Here is a 12,861-nt window from a genome sequence, read left to right on the forward strand (position 1 = left end):
ACCGTCTTGTCCATTAACAAAAATCAGATGTGAAGTGTTAAAGAAACCCTGTGTAATTACAGACTTACACAGGAATTACAGAAAGGCTGCTTCAGAGTCTTCATGTTTATTGTTTTCTTTCTCTCTTTGAAGGATTCGATGGTGCCGTTTGCTTTAGAGCTGGGGACCTGAAGCCCCTTTGTTTGAGCAAAGGAAATTCATAGTGGAGCGAGGAATTTTTCCCAGCTCTTCTCTCCCCTATTATCAATATTACTGAGGCTGTCATTCCCACACTTGACCGTTTTTGATCCATGTCCCTGGATTGTTTTGGTTTTGTTTCATCAGAAGCATACGTTTGACAGGCCAAGGCTTTTAGAGACTCCTTTATCATGCCTGATAAAAATCAAACAGAAGATGCCCACGGAAAGAGTGACTCTGGCTGCTTTCTGCATCTGTTCTCTTGTTGCTGGAGTGGAAGCTGCCCCCTGCCTAAGGTGGGTACCTACCAGTGGTAGTAGGGATATATTTTAATCCCAGTTTCCTATCTAAATTGCTTCATACCTTTAAGAACTTCCCCGTAACTGTCATAAACATCAGCATCCTGGGGATAGGGTAAGTGGGAGCTTTGAAATGTCTGCCCTTTTCTTTTTGTGTCCAGGGCAACCAAACTGGGAAGTAAAGACATTCTCAATCCTAAATTAGACTGTTCTTAATTTAAATCTCTACTGACTGAAGTTTTTAGTTAACCCTAACCTTGGCGTTCTTGGTTGTGATTAAAATACGATGTTCGTTTGCATATTCTGTCAGTCTGGAGCTAGCGAGGCTGGGAAGAAAAAGCCCCCATCGGGAAAGGCCGCCATTTTTATTCTGCCAATACCTGTCTGTTTGGCATTGCTCCTAACAAATGGCTCCTTATTTGCTGATGAGCTGCTGTGTGGGGCGTTCCTTACGAGATCTGAGATGTGTCTGGGCATCAGCTACGGAACACCTTCCTGGTGAAGGACAGAGAGGCCAGCTCTCCTAGCTTCCGAGGAGAACAGAGAGGAAAACCAATAGCACGGCTTGGGCTGTCTCAGTTGCCGTTGCTAACGAAGGTCCGTGCGCGAGCAGCGGACATCTGTCAGTCTGAATCTCCCACACCCTGCTTAGGCTCTGCTGCTGCCTGTTGCTGCCGGCTTTTCTTGTCCATGGCATTCCGTTTCGGCGGGCGGGCGGGCGGGCGGGCTGAGCCGGGAGCCGCAGCGCTGCTGGAGCTCAGCACACGAGGGGTGCGTGTGCGCGCGGAGGCTGTGCCCGCTGCCAGTGTTTGAGCGCCCCCCAGCGGCGCGCCGCGGCACCGGGAGCCGCCGGTTCCCGTCGGCTCTTGCTCCGGGGACGGAGTTCAAGCAGCGCGCACGGGCGCCTGCCCCCTGCAAAGCGCACTGCGATTCTTCAGCGTGATTGGAAATATTCTTTTCAGACTTGTTTATCCACCGCTGTGGGTGTAGGTGAAGCTTTTAATCGCTACACAATTGTGCTCATTCCTTACTGTGAGGGTAGTCACCTTGGTTTAATACAGCGGTGGGGTGCATAGAGCATGTGCCATTGAGTCAGTGGAGGTTCTACTGCCTGTAGTAGTGCAAAAGGCAGTAGTGATAATACTGAAGAGTGAACAAAAATCGCTTCCTCACAGTAAGCTGGCACACTCTGAAATGTTTTCAGACTCTAGCTGATGTAGCATGGAATCGTAGAATAGTTTGGGTTGGAAGAGTCCTTCAAAACTCATCTAGTCCAACCCCCTGCAATGAGCAGGGACATCTGCAAGTGGATCAGGTTGCACAGAACCACATCCAGCCTGGCCTTAAATATCCGCAGGGATGGTGCATCTGTGACCTCTCTGGGCAGCCTGTGCAAGTATTTGACCAGCCTCCTTGTAAAGATGTTTTTCCTCACATCCAGCCTGAATCTCTCCGTGTAGAGCTACCGTGGGCAGGAGTGGGGAGAGATGCCCATAATCTGTCTCTAAATCATCCCTTAGAAAGCTGAGGGGTAAGATGTTGCTCAAAATAAGATCTGCCTGGAAATAAAATTTGCACAGACTTACCCATGATGAAATCAAACATGCCTGCTGGTTCATGAGCAACTAGATGGTCATGAAGTGAAGATAGGATGAAATACTGCAGTGTTGAGTGTTCATTGTACAAAATGGCCGAGAACAGTAGGTGCTGGTTTTGTTTTCAGTTTAGTCTGAAGTGTGAAACACGCTTATTTAAAAGAACCCCCAACCATAGACTCTTGTCTGCATGCAGGAGTCACACGCTGCCATCAGGCCTCATTGCTATTAGCAGCCTATTAAGCTATTAGTTTTCTCTTAATTTTCACTTTAAACTTTCTAAAGAGGGTGGAAAAAAGAAAAAAATTACCTCCTGGAGTTTGCAATCCACAGAAGGGCTCAAAAGACGTGTGAGCAGTTCTGTGTCTGAAAAAACATTGACTATAGAAGGAAAACTAATGCTGGAAGAATCAAGTCAGAGTACTTGTTCAAATCTGAGTGGCCTGAGTAAAGACGAGGAATAAAGGTATCTACACGCCCTGAAAGAACAAGAGTGACTTCCTGCATCCTCCTTTCTTCTCCTTTCAGGCCCCTTTTTGGAAAGAAAGGGAAAAAAATCCTGTTGCCCAATTCAGAATGTGCGGAGTTCCAGCAGGGATGAAGAAGGGTGGTTTTGTTTCCATCTCTTACTGTAACATTCTGGGTTGGCTTTTTGGTTAGATTTGTTTGTTTGTTTGTTTGGTATTCCCTCCCTTGAAAGAAACCCAAAGCAGCAAATAGTCTGGAGTATAAATCTTCTGCTGAAACTGCTGATTTGACCTGAAAACTCAGGACCTTGTTGGAGAGGATTTTGTTCTGGGGCAGACCTGGTCAGTGCAAAGCAGGTGGTGGTAAAAGGAAGAAGTGAGTGGTTGGGTGACAAGGACAAGGCTAGGTAGGTTAAGCAGTGCGTGTAAGCAGACGACTGTCAAAGGTACCTTGTCTAGCAAACGTCTCTTCTCTAGAAGGGCTGTTTTTAGCTCTGGCAGCTCACTGAGACATTAGTGAAGTTTATTTTGGATATGCAGTTCCTGTGAGGTCCTTGCAAAGTCGTGCACTTTGAGGGCTTGGATGCGCAATGGGTTATTTTGCTGCTGTTTACGTTTCCTTTTCCTTGTCCTCAGGGTACAGCACTTCAGCACTTTGGCAAAAACACAGGACCGCAGCTTTTTTTCTCCGTAAAGTCCTCGTAAAGCAGGACCTGCAAGGAGCATTTCCTGTCAGTTTTTAGTGGCTTGGCTTCATAGGCGGCAATGACCGCCTATGTGATTGAAGTTCCTCATAGCCCCAAACCAAAACTGACTCATAGCTTGGTGTGCTAAGGAGATGCTTCATCTCTGGTAGCATTCTGCACGGGGAAATAGGCACAACCCCGGCGTGCATGAAAGCACAAGCTTGCAGTCCCAGCCACCTCGTGAGGAGCAGAACTGAGGAGCTGCTGCAGCGCATGGGAGTCAAGGTCCAGTCGTGTCTGTGTCAAGAAACAGTCCGGCAAAGAGAGATTACCTGATAGCTGCTGTGCTGTGCTCCACAAATTTCATCAGCTTCATGGGCTGGTTCCTTGTACCAGGTGAGAGCCTGCTTTCTGCTTCTAAGCAAAAAGAAAGGTAAGTTTTCAACAGCTCTGCCTAAGCCATAGTCACAAATGTTTTCTAAAGTAAGGATATGCTTTCTGTCTTTGATCTTTCTCACTTATCTGCATTGGTCTGTTGGTCATGCTTTGAATTAACCGTGCAAGTATAAATCTAGAAAGACCAATGAATGATGGTTTAGTTTCTGACGGTGTAGAATGCTTGTAAACGTCACATCTCCCAAATACTTAAGATTCGTGGTTTTAAATCTTAGCCTCTTACAAACATACTTTAGCATGGAGAGCAGCGGGTCTGGTTTTGTGTCTGGATTCTACAGAGATTTGACTAAGAAGCTTCCCCTTCCTGTATACTGCAGCTTACCAGGCCTCCTTTGGCTCTACTAGATGAGATACGGCATTCCTTTACGTGAAGGGTAGAATCCCAGAATAGTTAGGGCTGGAAAGGACCTGAAGATCATCTAGTTCCAATCCCCCTGCCATGGGCAGGGACCCCTCACACTAAACCATGTCACCCAAGGCTCTGTCCAACCTGGCCTTGACCACCGCCAGGGATGGAGCATTCACAAGTCCCTTGGGCAACCCATTCCGGTGCCTCACCACCCTTAGGCAGAATAGTGATGCCAGTCTCCCTGTTAAAAGTACAAGAACTATGTTGTCTTTGGGCAAGTTCGTTTAGAGGAAGTTTAACTTCCTCGTCACCTGACAGTGGTGTGACTTCTGCAATGAAGAGTGTAAAGAGGATGGAGGTCCACTTCCTTGAGCGTCACCTACTAAATATGCACCTTGTTTTCTAATAAATAATATCCTTCTTCCAAAATGTGATTTTTAGGGGTTTTTTAATTTTTTTTCATTTCTCTTCCCCCTCTGCCCCCCGCTGAACCTAGCCATAAGAGCAAGGCATTGGTCCTTTTAAACTGGTGGGGAATCTGAGTTTTTCCTCCCATGGATGGGGCTTGGAGCAACCTGGTCTAGTGGGAAGTGTCCCTGCCTGTGGCAGGGGGTTGAAACTGCGTGAGCTTTAAAGTTCCTTCCAACCCAAACAAGGCTGGGATTCTGTGTAAACTGAGGTCTGTGTCAATTCTTAGGTTTAGCATCACCCCGAAGCATCTACCATGCTTCCAGGGATCTGATTTGTAGATGAAGAGGAAACACTTGTTGCGAGCTTGCTGCATTTTACTTCCGAGTGGCCTGGAAATCCTAAATGTTTCAAAACTTTGGAGAAAACCCAATGGATTTCTTGTTAAATGTGGAATTAATATGGAGTGACAGCACGCTAACTCATTATTTTGCCTACTAGGACCATTCAGAAACTGAAGACTGAGTATCTCTCTACATTGAGAGGCTGGTGGGTTTAGGAGCTGAAGCTTCTTTTCTTTTGCATACTTCTTAACCACACCTGTAAGAGGGAAGGAAACAAGCAGGAGTGCCTGCTGAATGATACTAAAGGACTGTTAGTGAGAAACTTCAGCGTAGGAGTTCTGTTGTCAAGTGTCTTTGTGAAGGGTAAGGGAGAGGATGGAAGTACCTTGAAGCAAGAACGGGCTTGCTGGCAGGAAGTATGGAGTGCAAGCAGTCATTTGGCTCATTCCAAGCTTTGAACTGTTCTTTAGCTTGTGTACATGCTAAGAGCTTAGAGTTGTCAAGAAGGTTTGTGAAGTGCCTATGTTCATATGCTCAGTTTCTTGAGTGAGGTACGTTCAGGAACAGTTAGATCGTCTGTGGGTGTGATGGGGATGCTTGTGTGAGGGGGAGCATGGCACTGTGCTGAAGATGTGCTCAGGAAAGAGAAAGGTATAAATTCTTATGTCAAAGCCCTTGTTGTGCTGGTGAGGTAAAGGGGCCCTGGGCTGCAGGGTGCCCACGGCAGGGCCATGTCCCGGGAGCTGCTCAGGGGCCCCGTGTTGTGTGTGGTCCATGGCATCGTCGCTGCCGTGGTGCCTGGCCGGCAGGACACAGCGGGGCTCTGGAAGCTGCAGGCAGAGAGGCGCGGGTGGGCTAAGGAGAGGGGTGGCAGAGGGACGCCGGCTGTCAGGGGCGCGGGTGGCCCAGGGCTGCCGGTAGAAGGCGGGTGGAACGGCGGGGCCGGTGGAAGAGGGCCACGAGCTGTAGAACGCGGCGCCTGCCGAGGTCCCGCCGCGCGGCTCCCGCAGCGCGTTCCGGGCCGGCGGCCGTTGCTGCAGAGAGCGAGAGCGATGGCGCTGCCGGGCCGGTGGCGCTGCCCTTGGCGCTGGCCGTCGGCGCTGCCGGTGGCGCTGTTGGCGGCGCTCACCTGCCTGCTGCAGGGATCGCTGCTGGGAGCGGCGCTGAGCGTCGGGGGTGCCTGGTGTGCGCTGCGGTCCCGCCCGCCCGCCAGGCGCCTCCTGCCCCGGGGCTCTCCAGCACGGCTCCTGCCCCCCAGGCGCTCTCCCCCACTGCAGCTGCCCCCGTACAGGCCCAGGCCCAGGCTGCTCGCCCGCCTTCCATCCGCTGGGGAGGTGGCCATTTGGCACGTCAGGCGGAAAATGGCCAGTAACGGGGGAGCGGCCGCTGTGGTCGGCCGAGGTGTGAGCACCCCGACCCGCGGCAACTGCCTGGGGTGAGCGAGGGAGGAGGATGGGGGTGGGATAAGGACACGGGTGGCCCAGGGAAACAGGTGGCACAAGGACACAGGTGGCAGTAGGACGCTCCTTGTCGGGGACACGGGGGGCACGGGGACCCTGGCTGTCAGGGATGAAGGTGGCAGAGGGACACGGGTGGGATACAGAGACAGGTGGCACAGGGACATAGGTTGTCAGGGCTGCGGGTGGCACAGGGCACGGGTGGGGTAAGGACACGGGTGGCCTAGCGACGGCGGTGCCGGGCCCATACTGCTGCCCTTGGCGCTGCCCTGCGTGGTGCTGCAGGGATCGCTGCTGGGAGCAGGGGGTCCTCGTGTGCGATGCCATCCTGCCAGCCCGCAGCGCTCCTGTCTTCGTGTCGCCGGCACGGCAAAATGGCCTCTACAGCGGCCCAACCGCCGGGCCCCATCCGTGCTGAGAGCACCCGTCCCGCCGCTACTGCCTCTGGTGAGCTTGGGGGGAGGATGGGATGGGATCTTCCTGCCACTAACAGTGCTCTGACCGTTTTCCCCAAGCAGAGCTGCACCGCAGACCGTGCGCCGCTGGCACCCGCTGCCCCGGGACCGGAGCCCTGAGGCCGTTTTGCCGCCGGTACGCTGGGACAGTCAGATGCCCAGGGGCTCCCCAGGGGCCCGACACCCAGCACCGCTCCGCAGCCCACGGCCCAGTGCGGAGCTCTTTTGCTGTCCCCACTCTGCCCTGGCCAGTCTGCTGGGGGACACATCCAGGGGAAAGGAAAGGACCAAGTCTCTTTGCTGTGCTGGCACCTTTTCAGCTGGAGGCAGCAGCACGAGTGGGAGCCCTGTGTTTCCACTTTGACACGGGTCTCCTCAGCCCCTGCCGAGCTGTACTAAAACACTGCTCGCATCCTGGGCTGGGCTTGCAGCTGTGAGAGTGGGACGTAGTCGTGGCTGATGGAGCTCTGCAGCTGTGCAGGGCAAGGTTTCCTCCAGGGTGGATCAGTAGGGAAGGGTTTGCTCTGGCTGGGCCAGCAGCATCCTCCCTCCCCGTCGCCTCGGCCGGTAAAGAGCCTGGAGGCTGCTTGCTCCCGGAGTGGATTGGGTTTGGGGGGCTCAGACTTTGCCCTCCACGGACATCGCAGAGGGGAGCTGAGCAATGCTGAAGGAAGCAAGAGAGGCTCTGGGCTCGGCAGCCAGCGCCTGGGGGATGGGATTTACTCTGTGGGGAGCAGGAGAAAGGGAGGCAGTGCTCCCCTGAACCAAATCAGTTACTCCTGGTCTCCTTCCACATTCCAATAGAAGAGGAGGTGCGTGAGGGAGTCCCCGCAGTCCGGCAAAGGATCCTGCTTGGAGGTGCCCCTTTGGATAGGAAGGTAACGTACTGCTCATCCAGCCAGTGCCTGCTTGTCAACGCCAGCCAGGAAGAAAGCGGTCGCCTTCCCAGGCGCCGCGGTGCCCAAGGCCTGCTCTCCACCGGAGCTGGGCTATTCCAGGCCCCTGAGACATGGCTGCTGGGTCACCCAGTGGGGGGGAAGCCCCCTTGTTGTGTCCATCAGCATCCCTGCTGCCTTGTTCCACTGCGGTGCTGGCGGCAGCGCTGAGCGGCAGCATCCATCCCTGCCCTGCGCCCAGGCCGGTTGGAGCTTGAAGGGCTCAGATTGCTGCAGCAGCGGTGACGTTGCCGTGTGGCACTGGCATGTCCTGTCCCAGCCTGGCGCTGACCCTGCCTGGCTCTCTCCCGCTTGCACAGGGCATGGGAAGTGCGGCGACCGGAAGAGAGCACTCCGGGAAGAGCGAACAAGGCCGTGCAGACGGAGGAAGGTGAGGGTAGGTGGGGCCCAGGTCTGTGCCGGGCTGGGATGGGCCACTGGTGCGCGGGTGCTCCAGTGCCAGGCGGAGCTCATTCCAACACTTGCTCAGCTGCAAGAGAGAGGAAAGCCCGTGTGCCCATCGCGGAGAGGGTCCCGTGGCACAGTGCGAGATGTGGCCACGTCTGGCACTTTGTGGGGTTTGTGGTTCGGGTGGGCAGCGTGCAAGGAGCGTCTGTGGAGGTGGGGAGGGGCCGCTGGCCCCCCCCCGTGGAGCCCCAGCGGGCTCTTGTGACAGCTTCCCCACGGATCGCTTGTGGCCAGCTGCTGCCCCAGGGCATCGCAGCCTTGTCCTCGGCTTAAGGCCGTGTGCCTGGCTCTGCCCTCCAGGATGGGCATCCTGAGAGGAGTGAGAAGGGACAACCCCCTTGGTGCAGGCCAAACGCCCCTGCTGGGAGCTGCTCCTGACTTGTCTCCTCCTGTAGCTGTCGAGAGGCCTGAGGAGGAGCGGCGGCAGTCCCCGAGCCCACCACCGTCACCGGGAAATGGAAGGCCCCGCAGGAGGAGCATCTGCCTGCTGGTGCCTGGCGAGACCCACCCACTGGTGCTGGTACGTCGCTGTCTCGCAGCCTCTTTTGCCCTCCTCTGGGGATGGAATGTGCTCAGTGCAGTTCCTGCAGGGCTGCGGGCAGGCTGACCTGCCTGCCTTGGGGCACGAGGGCTCGTCCTTGCCTGAGTGGGAAGTGAGGCTCTCCCCTGCCCCAGTGTGTGCTGGCTGTGCGGGACTGCTGCCCGCTGCTGGAGCAGGTACTGGCCTGGGCAATGCCGCCGTGGCCTCAGCCCCAAGCCGGTGCCAGAATGAATGGGGTCCAGAGCTCTGCGCTGGCCGTGGCAGAACCACGGCTTCATGGGTCTGGCACAGGCCTGCTTCCACACCTCCTCCAGAGCGGCTCTGCCGCCTGCCCTGAGAAGGAACTAAGCTCCTGCTCTCTCTCGGCAGTTCCCCGAGCTCAATCCTGACTACTCCGCCGCAGAGATGATCCTAGAGGAGGAGAGGCAGGCAGCGTGGCAGCGCTCTCAACGGCTCTTGGGACCGAAGGCTGGTAAGGGCAGACTGGCAATGCGAAGGGCACGGCAAGGAGGAGAAAGCCACGGCCCCGGCTGGCCGGGCAGTGGGTGCCTGTGTAGCGCAGGCTGAGGAAGCTCCTGGGCCAGTGCTGCCTGCTCCTCGGGTCTGATGCTCTTGGAGGCTTGTGAAGAGTCGCGAGGGAGACCTCGTGTCCCGCAGTCCCCAGGGTGATGGGCGAGGTTGCCCAGGGCCGGAGCTGTGAGCTGTTCACGCTGGGAGGCTCTGCTAAGGGGTAGTCCCCTGCGGGAAGTTGCGGGTCCTGATTTCTTGCTCCCTCCCAGCAGTCGTCACCCAGGGCTGCTCAGGCACCAGCGGCGTCCAAGGCCAGCAGCGTCCAAGGCCAGGAGCGTCGAAGACCAGGACATCAGTGGCTTCTGGGCAAGCCGCTTCCACCACCGCCGGCCTCACTGACACCACCCAGCCCAGCAGCGGGAGCGCGCCCGTGTTGGGAGGTGAGTCGGGGTGGACGGGGCTTCTGCGGGGGTGAAGGGCAGGGTTAGATTTAGGCAGCAGCTTTCCTGCCAGACGTGGCTGAGCTGCCCGGGCTCAGCAGCCCTGAGGGGCTGGGGCTGTGCAGAGCCTTGCCCTGCGAAGGGAAGGTGTTTCTGTCGCTGCTGCCCCAGGTCCCAGCCCTGGCAAGTGGAGGGGAATCTGAAATGCCGCTGCTTGCCCCCTCTGGATGCACTGGATGCATCGGCTCCTGCGGGTGCTGCCAAGTCCCTCAAGCCAGGCTCTTCCTCCTTTGCCCACCCCGGCTCACGGTGGTGTCTTGCTTTCCAGGGACTCCTGCAGCCTGCTCTGGCCAGCGTCCCTCAGGCACTGGACGAGATGCCGCTTCCTCTGGTAAGGACGGAGTTGGTGCTTCAGGCTTGAGGAGCTGATGGGTCGTGTTGTTCCCTTGGGCTGGGGGATGGCGGAAGGGTCAGGCTGTGCCGTAGGAGCCGGCTCGGGTGGTAGCTGCTGGGCTCCAGGGATGCAAACCCTTCCATTCCCCCAGGGATAGGGATGGTGGCAGCCCCGGCGCCAGCTCAGAGTGCGGCTGCAGAGACCTGAGCAACTTTTGTGCTTCCAGGTTCGTCCACCCGAGCAAGATCCAAGGCCAGAGCCTGCAAGCGGCACAAGGCACGGATCCATCATTTCTGCACTAAGTAATGGGCAGTGCTGCTGGCCCCCAGCCGTGGGGGCTCCGGTGCGGAGCAGCCCCGAGGCGGGCCCGGAGCGATGGGGCCAGGCCCCGTTTCTGCTGCTGGCAAGAAGCCGTGCTGGGTAGCAGCGCCTGGGCTGGGACAGGGGGAACTCTTCCTGCTGGAAGAGTCCCCCAGCCAAGGCTGACGAACCTCTGTGCATCTGTGCAGCGTTTCCCTCCTGCCTTTCTTTTGCCACATTCCCTGAGGCGTAAACTTTTGCTCCAGCCCTGGCAGTCTCTCCCCTCCCTTCTTATCCCCTTTCCCATGTTGGGGTGCTCTGGAGCCACACAGGGAGTCCAGAGCGGACTGGGGCTCTCCCCCTCCCCAAATCCCAATTGGTTTTCATCTGTGGCTCATCCCCACCCGTTTGGGATTTACCAGCTCCCAGGAGCTGCGGCGCTGCCTCCCCTGGTGCCGTTCAGTGGAAGCAGGGCAGAGGCTGCTGGAGCCAGGGCTCACCCGGGAGCTGCTCCCCCCTGCCCCTTGGGGGCCTCACCACCCCCAGGAGGGCTTCGCTGCTGGGTCTTTTACTCCCTGAGCCCTGTAATTGTGTGTGTTGGGTGCAGTCGAAATTACCGCAAACCCCACCACTATGGGAACGTTCTTGAGTGAAATCACACCTTGTTTTCCTATTGGGGCTGTTACAGCACCTCCTGCCTTCTAAATTGGGATGGACAGGGGGGTGACTAAACCTGTTCTCTTTGGCCTTTTCTCTTCCCAAAGGAGGAGGACAGCGCAGATGCCAAGTGGCCTTTTGGGCCACCGGAGGCAAAACGGCGGCATCTCTGATATTTGTTGAAGACTTTTATTGTTCTACGTTTGTTCTACAGTTGTTCTCATGTTCTTGTTATACTGTTCTTGTTTTGTTCTTATACTCTAGTTGTTTTGTTGTTTTATTGGAGCTTTTTGTTGTTATACTGTTGTTCTGTTGCTGTTATAACAAGAGTAAACTAGTATTTTTACCATAATTTTACTCTCATTTTAGCATTTTTTTACTATCAAGATAAAATCTCCACTCTCCCTCCTACATCCCCCACCCCCTGATTTTTATGTCCCCCACTTCAAATAAACAGAATGTGTTCACATCTGCCTTCCCTGCGTTTGATTTCTGGGCCAGGGCACAGGTGCCGCTTTCCAGCACCCTCTGCTTGACCTGTCACTAAGTGTCCCCTCTGACTGCAGATGCTCCCCATGGTGCTGCAGCTCCCAGGTTGCAGCAGGTCAAGGACAGAGAAGTGCCTTGGCAACGGCAACCAGAGGAGTCTTTCAGCTCTTGAGCAGAGGTGGATGGGCTGTATTAAAAGTATTAAAAGGGATACTTTGGCAGAAGGGAGACAGTTTATGGTTACTAGTAACAACTGATCTATTAGAGTGCAGGGAGTATTTCAGTCTCTCAGAGCAAGCCGTGCTGAAGGCCACAGAGATGGGCAAGCCTGGGCTGGTGACAGCACCCAGGTAAGACCTGGAGCACCAAGCAACAGGCCAGCACACAGACTGAGAAGGCTCCTCAGTGCCCGAATGGAGGAGCTGTGCTCTTCATCCCAGCAAGTGAGTCCAGGATGCTACTAGTTCCACATTCTGTGTCCAAGAATGGTTTTCATAGTCTGCAGCTTTTCCTGGGATGGGAGGGAATTCAGACTGCAGCACACAGCTCATCACCAAGCCTGGAGGTCACAGTCTTCCTCAGTAGGATGGGTGGGGGGCTCTTCCATTCCAGCTGCCTGCACGTCCTGACCCAGATGTGGAATTTGTGCTCTTCAACCGGGACAGGTGCAGCAGCCACAAGCAGATGCAGTGTCCTGCAGCAGCAGCAATGCTGGCTTCCATGACTCTGACCTTGCGGGTTTGTTGCGTGCTGCTGGCAGCCCCAGACAGACATCTGCTGGGCAACTGCTTCATAACCAGCCCAGAGCAACCAGGATCGTGATGCTCTTTTTCTCTGCTTCGTAGGAGATGAGGAGGAGCTCAACAGGATGCATTTGACAGGGCAGCTGCAATGGGCAGTTTTAACACCAGAATTTAGCACTGGAATTTTAAGGCAGATGCACATCCCTCCCAGTAAACATCAGTATTTCTGGAGCACGTGGGTAAGACATGAGAGGTAAAAAAATCCATCCTTAGACCACTTCTTAAAGCTGAAAGCTGCTTCTAGTCATCACAGCCCCAGCACAGGAGTCAGAAAGGTGGCCAGAACAGCTAGGGAACCAGAGTACAGGAGAGCCTCTGGGAGTTAGGCAGCACAGAGCCATAAACACAGACCTGGTCCTCTTGAAAGTAGTTTGGATTTAGCCACAGTAAACCTAGAATTGTGTTTAAAACCATTTGAGAGGTTAGTGTCCTTTATGCACCACTTCTCTGAACCAGCATTAACTCATGAAGAATGGGGAGGCAGCCCCAAGTGACTGGGATTCTCCCACAACAGGAGCTACTCCACTCTATAAAACACAAGACAGACTCTGGGGAACGCAAGTTCCCATCTGGTCCTTCCAAAGAATTGTGAAGGAAAGTGGGATTCAAGGTTTCTGCAGCACCACTGGGT

The sequence above is a fragment of the Psittacula echo genome (assembly GCF_963264785.1).
Source record: "Psittacula echo genome assembly, chromosome: 9".
Classification (NCBI taxonomy): domain Eukaryota; kingdom Metazoa; phylum Chordata; class Aves; order Psittaciformes; family Psittacidae; genus Psittacula; species Psittacula echo.